General features: G+C 41.1%; 1 long non-coding RNA gene across 1 annotated transcript; it reads right to left on the bottom strand.

Moving 5' to 3' along the window:
- Positions 1-583: 583 nt before the first annotated feature.
- On the bottom strand, positions 584-4,486 carry LOC123133473 (uncharacterized). Its single transcript, XR_006465269.1, has 4 exons — positions 4,120-4,486; positions 3,944-4,040; positions 3,095-3,135; positions 584-2,245 (listed from the first exon to the last, which is right to left on the bottom strand). It is a non-coding gene; the product is annotated as an uncharacterized lncRNA (long non-coding RNA).
- Positions 4,487-7,867: the final 3,381 nt, after the last annotated feature.

Consider the following 7,867-nt stretch of genomic DNA (forward strand, 5'->3'; position numbering starts at 1 on the left):
TTGTCATGCTGTGTACGAAACCTATTGTGCACCTTGCAATGAGTTTGGCAAGGGGGTACAATAATGATCTAGGAGTAGATCACTGGGTAGCGGTCAAAATTATCCTTAGTTACCTAAGAGGACTAAGGACACTACACCATGACACTCAAAGCAGCGTCAAACAATCTGTCGGCATAGGTCACCTAAGGCGACAGATTTAATGTCGGTAAAGATCTTTCGCGACAGAAAGGAGCTGTCGCCTATAGTCCTGCCGGGAAAGGTCTTCGCCGACAGATAAATGTATGACGACAGACATTATGACAACGTTGGTGAGATCTACACCGACAGACATTTCTACACCGACATACACCACAACACCGACAGATTATCTGACAATGTGCTACCCCGACAGATATAGCAATGCCCATTGTTATGCCGACAGTTCCTGTGTCAATGTGATATACCGACAGAAAGTGCAACGTCCAATACTTTTGCCGACACATTTGCTGCCAGGGTTGTACATTTCAGCATAAATGCAAATACACCATATTTTAACATGAAATCACATTCATAATATTTAACAGGGTTGTACATTTCAGCACAGATGCAAATACACCATATTTTAACATTAAATCACATTCATAATATTTAATACATGTTCAGTATACAATGCATATATACAAACAATTGACTCTTCTATTCATCACAAAATGTCATCCATGCGTACATTCATTCAACATACATAAAGATTCATTTATTTTCTTCGCTCAACATACAAGATAAGTTGTTACAAAATGTGATGGCTAAGATCCTAACAGACCAATTGTTTGATCACTTGACTACTACTAAATATTATGGAAGAGACCAAGTCTTTGATCACCAAGCCAACATCAAGTTCTGTATGAACAAAAGGTGTCAACCATGTTATGAACAAAAGCGATCATGGAACATCTTAGATCAACTTGTGGACTTGTTATTTCCTGCCATTTGTCCCTGCAAAAGAACTTATTGCCTTGTTGGATTAAAGCACCAAATGCTCATAAAAGGAAAAACCTTTACACACACTAGAGAGTAATAAATCAATCAGGGCATGTCACCTTTGAAGAAACCAATGGAGAGCTCTCCAGGTATAGTAACAGCATGAAAGGTAACTAATGTCTAAAGCAATAAGGTACATGCTTGGTCAAGCTTGATGTAAAGTATCCAGTAGTTTGTGCATAAGGCAAAACAAATATGGATGTAAGCTGGCACATATATCGGCATAAAACATTAACATGACAAATTAGTTTGTGATCTAAATAAGTAGCGTAGGATCCGAAATATATACCATGATATGTTAGCAATGCAAATAATACAGTTCTCAGAATTACAATCAGCCAACAATTTAAGTATGGTAATAATACAATGGCGGCCCTACTTTGGACGGTTAAATATGTAAATAGCAAGCAAACATAAAAGGAATAGGGAAAGTATCAATGCATTGTTTCTTTTGCAATATCATGTCCCAATAGAGATACTAATTTTTGGACAGCAAGTTTGAGGTGGTCGATGCTCTCAAACTACCCAGTAAAAAAATACTCTCTGGAAAGCTTCAGAAGTACACTACAACTTCTATCTGGAGACTAACTCAAAATTCAGCGTGTATGAAACCGATATTTAACCCAAATCTTACTACACCATAACTATTACGAGGTGATTTAACTGCCATATGAAATTGCAATCAACACTGGAGATGAACATCTCCTAGCAAGCAGCAAAATTGACATACCAACGGATACAAACAGATGTTGCATCCTAATCTACCCACTATGGCCATAATGTTGTAGTGGCTAAACATACTAGTACTTGTGTACATACTTCTGTTCTTAGTGTAACTAGAGAATATAGTAGGATTTACACAAAGAGGATGTGGTCTGGTTGAAACAACTTTTAAACTGCCAGAATATCTTATTTAGTTAACTAGAAAATTTTCAAGTTGTTAACCTTAGCATGTTTTCCTATCAGCAAGTTCAGTAGCTCAACTGAACAATTATGTTCCAACTGAGAATATTTGCATATATAGTAGCTCCCTTTGTACCACTTAACATATAAGGTGTATTAGATTAGAAACAAATTACCTTATCTTTATGGCTAGATCTTTATGTAGCCACATTGGAAAATAAAGTTCATCTTTTTCCTCTGGTGACTACACCGGGTAGTTTTGCTAGCATTAGTTCCATACTTCTATGATAGTTGTTCCAGAAGTGCACAATGATACTTTACTAGCCTGAAAAGAAACAACACTTAATTCACTCACATAGTACTGAACGCAGAATCTAATTGGCAGCAAGCATTCAACATCAATATCAAAGTACCATGTAGACTATTAACATAAGCTGAATTTAGCTGCTATAGGTTCCGCATACTAACAATCAATTAAGTCGTACAAACTTCACATGTGGCTCTTTTGGTTAGTACACTTTGCTGCAAAAGGTGTGGTTGCTTTGAGAAGTAACAGAGGGGCCTTAACACTACCAACCATGAAATAAACATTTCGTCTAGAAATAATGAATGAAGACTTCTTGTTTTTTTCTATTACTGATCTAATTGTTGATAGAAATACTGTATGCTAATATAATTACGCAACCATATGATTCAGGTGCTTATAATGCATAATGCAATTAATTAAATGCATGTTACTTTTCAGTACGTAATTGAACCAAAATTCCTAGTATATCCCTAGAGAGAACCACTCATTTTAGTCTAGTGGCCTGCACTTCCTTGGGATTGGATCCAATTCATGATATGTGGCACATTTTGTGTTTTTGGTAGGAAAGCAGAAGAGAGGGCATTGTTCTTCTAAATGGAGGAAAGTAGTGACGCCTCACCCTTGCAAGTCTTGGCATGGCCAACCAATCTGTGTAGTGTTCCATCCATCTTAGGTGAATTCTTTTTGAGCAAAATACAGAGTATAATTTTCTATTTGAACAATATACGGAGTACACTACAGGCTACAGTCTGAACATGGATGAGTACTGAACTAGCAAATGTGATGTTCGCACTGATGGTTTATGCAAAACCATACAAGTGAAGGTGGTGGGATCACATGCAAAACAGAGATAGAAACAATACATACCTCAAGCATTACCACTCAGCATGGTTGGGGATCCTTGCAGCCTGCGAATGGAAATAGGAACATTGAGACACAATCATTTCAAAGGTAGTAGTAATTAGTAAATACTAAAACCCTGAAACTGAATATTGGATATATATGTGATAAGAGAAGGGAGAGGCCTGGGAGGTTGAGCTCAGCTACAAGCATACAGTCCACGAGCTTCAGAACATCCGCAACAATAGTCAAACCTCATTAAAAGTTGAAATCAGTTGCAAAGTTCTACTTATGAGAAGAAAGCTAGCCTGAACTAAAAACAGTAGCATGTTTCTAGACAGGCACGACACCCATGGAAGAGCAAGTGAAATATAATGCATCTTGTTGAATCCACAAAACACCCAGGCCAAGGTCAGGCGCACAAATCTACTAATCGTCATGCAGTCTTATAGTAACCATTCTCTCGAACAACACGTGTTGTAGAACACATCCCAAATCAACAGCAACAAAAACAACATTAAAATAACTTGACGGTGCTAATCGAGAACAAAGAGTTGCAATATAGCTATGTGAATAAACAATGTAGATGGGACTAGAAGAATTACATAAACATATAATAACATAGCACATAACACTGGTTAGTAAAATATATATACTTCAGTCTGTCCAGAAATCAACTAAATACTTAATTTACCCTAATTATAACATGAGAGATGGATGGTTAGCACTATGAAATCTCCAATCTCAAACGAACTAACATGATCTTGTTTAGTTCATCGTTGAGCCAACAAGATTTAATGGGCAATCACATTCACGGGGAAACAAGAAATAACATATGAAATGGAAAAGAAAAAAGGGATCTATTTTCATGCTTACCTACAGGGGCTGGATTTGGGGGCGAAGCAAGACAAAGGGAAGGAGAACTTCTTGATGTAGAGGGCTAGGTGGCTCCTTGGTTGCAGACAGCATCACCCTGCGTTGGATCGAAGCTTCAGGTGGCACTACTGGTAGTCAGAGAAGCAGAGGAGTGACCATATCGGCCTGAATCTTACCTACAGCGCCCTGGATCTTGAGGAAGTACGGCGGGGTTGTTCGGCGATGGTCGACTCCACGCTGGCGGTTGGCAACGCGGATCCTTGGTGGCGGTCGACTCGACTCCTTGGCTGCGGGCAGTGGAGGGGCTCCTTTGCTGCGGACGATGAGGCATAACCTTGGGATTGGACCGTGGGGAAGCACCACATGGTAGAAGGAGGCTTCGGGAGGTGCCGCCGTTGATGGGACAGGAGGCGGCACGAGCAAATCGACAGGCAGGTCAGGGGACGGCGGCGGCGGCAGGCGACCTAGGTTTAGGTTGATGTGTGGCGTGGGAAAGAGATAAGATGGGGTGGGGGAAAGAGGGGTCTGGGAGGCTTAGCCAAAATTTTAGTCTTTGAGTCTCCCACGCGCAACTTCTCCCGCATGGCCCGAAATAAGTGGGCCAGGCCCAAACATACGCCGACACTCTTTCTCTCGTAGAGCAACAGCGACACATAATCTAACAGCAATAAAACTTATACTGACACATAATATGTCCGTAAACCGGTCATCCATTTCCGACAGACAGATCATCGAAAGACTAGAACAACATCGACCATTAGTGTGTCGGTATTGTTACGAACAGATAAAGTGTCGGTAATGTACACTTATACCAACATATGCATGTCGTCATTGTGGTGTCGTGGTGTAGTGGGAGATATTTATCGATTATGGAGGTAATAAAGAGTTCGTCGTAAAGGTTTACATGGATGCAAGCTTTGACGCTGATTCGGATGACTCTGAGTCTCAATCTGGATATATATTGAAAGTGGGAGCAATTAGCTAGAGTATCTCCATAAAGAGCTTTGTAGACATAGAAATTTGCAAAATACATATGGACCTGAATATGACAGAGCCGTTGACAAAATTTCTCTCACAAGAAAAACATGATCACTCCTTAGTACTCTTTGGGTGTTAATCACATGGTGATGTGAAATAAATTATTGACTCTAGTAAACTCTTTGGGTGTTGGTCACATGGCGATGTGAAATAAATTATTGACTCTAGTAAACTCTTTGGGTGTTGGTCACATGGCGATGTGAACTATGGGTGTTAAATCACATGGTGATGTGAACTAGATTATTGACTCTAGTGCAAGTGGGAGACTGGAGGAAATATGCCCTAGAGGCAATAATAAAGTTGTTATTTTATATTTCCTTACTCATGATAAAGGTTTATTATTCATGCTAGAATTGTATTGATCGGAAAATTAAATACATGCGTGAATACATAAACAAATACCGTGTCCCTAGTAAGCGTCTACTAGACTAGCTCATTGATCAAAGATGGTTAAGGTTTCCTAACCATAGACATGTGTTGTCATTTGATAACGGGATCACATCATTAGGAGAATGATGTGATGGACAAGACCCACCCGTTAGCTTAGCATAATGATCATTCCGTTTATTGCTATTGCTTTCTTCATGTCAAATACATATTCCTTTAACTATGAGATTATGCAACTCCCGGATACCGGAGGAATACCTTATGTGCTATCAAACGTCACAACATGACTGGGTGATCATAAAGATGCTCTACAGGTATCTCCGAAGGTGTTCGTTGAGTTGGCATAGATCAAGAATAGGATTGTCACTCCGAGTTTTGGAGAGGTATCTCTGGGCCCTCTCGGTAATACACATCATAATCTTGCAAGCAAATGACTAAGAAGTTAGTTACAAGGTGATGTATTATGGAACTAGCAAAGATACTTGCCGGTAACGAGATTGAACTAGGTATAGAGATACCGATGATCGAATCTCGGGCAAGTAACATACGGATGGACAAAGGTAATTACGTTTGTTGTCATAATGGTTTGACCAATAAAGATATTCGTAGAATATGTAGGAGCAACATGGGCATCTAGGTTCCGCTATTGGTTATTGACCGAAGAGTTGTCTCGGTCATGTCTAGATAGTTCTCGAACCCGTATGGTCCACACGCTTAACGTTCGTTGACGATATAGTGTTATATGAGTTATATGATTTGGTGACCGAATGTTGTTCGGAGTCCTGGATGAGATCACGGACATGACGAGGATTCTCAAAATGGTTGAGACGTAAAGATTGATATATAGGACGGTGGTATTCAAACACCGGAAGAGTTTCGGAGTGCACCGGGTAGTCATCGAGTCACCAGAAGGGGTTCCGGACACCCTCGATAAGTGTATGGGCCTAATGGGCCAAAGTGGGGACAGACCAGCCACTGGTGTTACCCTTCTTTGGACAGCAGGCCCTAAGGGAAGGAAAGGAGGGAGGGCTAGCCCCTCCTGCCTTTCCCTCTCATGGGAGAAAGGAAAGGGGGGCGCCACCCTCCCGTGCCTTTCCCCCGCACCTATATAAGGCAGGGGGAGGACGGCTTGGGAAGGACTCCAAGTAGGATTCCTCCTACTTGGGCACCTCCTTGGCTGCTCCTCCCTCCCTTCCACCTATATATATGTGGGAGGGGACGCCTAGCACATAACAGACAATTGCCTAGCCATGTGCGGCGCCCCCCTCCACCGTCTACAACCACGGTCCTATTTTCGTAGTGCTTAGGCGAAGCCCTGCAAAGATTACTTCACCATCACCATCACCATGCCGTCGTGCTGCCAGAACTCATCTAATACCTCGCCAGCTTGCTGGATCAAGAAGGTGGAGGATGTCACCGAGCTGAATGTGTGAAGAACGCGGAGGTGTCGTGCGTTCGGTACTAGATCGGTTGGAGCGCGAAGAAAGTTCGACTACATCAATCGCGTTGTGAAACGCTTCCGCTTACGGTCTACAAGGGTACATATACACACTCTCCCCCTTTCGTTGCTATGCATCTCCATGGATAGATCTTGCATGTGCGTATAATTTTTTTTGTTTTCCATGCAACTATTCCCAACAGTGTGACCCTGCAGGTTCGGTGAAATATAGACATGACTGAAACACCTTTCGTCAGTGACCAATAGCAAAACCGTGGACACCCATATTGACTGTTCTACTCACACGAATTATTATTGAGTGAACCTATAGCTACCATATGCTATTCGTTTTGCTTGACAATACTTTACAAACCCGAGGTGAGATATATCGGCATCTCCATTAGTCAACACATGGTCACTATGTGAGTCTCCTCGCTACCACTTTTGTTCTCTTTTCTCATTATCATGTTTCGACATCCCCATGAGCAAGTCGATAATGGCTACATCCCACCAAGATGGCCCTAAGAGTATCTCTCCATCGCCGGAGGAGCAAATCCTAGTCTCGAGTATCTAGTCCCTTGTCATAGTTTCGTATGAACCTGTAAGTTGCCGCTATGATCACCCTATTATGGTTGACATTAGAAACAACGACACTCTCATGGTCTAAAGAATTATGCATACGTTAACTTTCTCTGTGTTTTGGACTATAGACTTGTGACAAAATCATCTCCTAGTATAACATATAACTTGGGTCGATTCAACACAAGGGTTCTTCAAACATCGGGCCCTTAATATTGTCGGCATCATCGCTACACTTAACTACGCACATGATCAGAACAGAACCATGATGCAACACTTGAGCTAGCCCTAGAGTCATTTTCTATTTTACCGTTTATTATTCTACAGATACACATGAGTTTTCCTCTTAGCCTCATGGACTCGAGAACAATATCAGTTATAGCATAGAATATAAGCATTAATCATAAACTTAGAAATAATTAATACTTTTAGGTAACACCCTACTCCTATTATTTGGACTAGTTAATTGCCTCGTGCATTGC

Source organism: Triticum aestivum, chromosome 1B, assembly GCF_018294505.1.
Source record: "Triticum aestivum cultivar Chinese Spring chromosome 1B, IWGSC CS RefSeq v2.1, whole genome shotgun sequence".
NCBI classification, from domain to species: Eukaryota; Viridiplantae; Streptophyta; class Magnoliopsida; order Poales; family Poaceae; genus Triticum; species Triticum aestivum.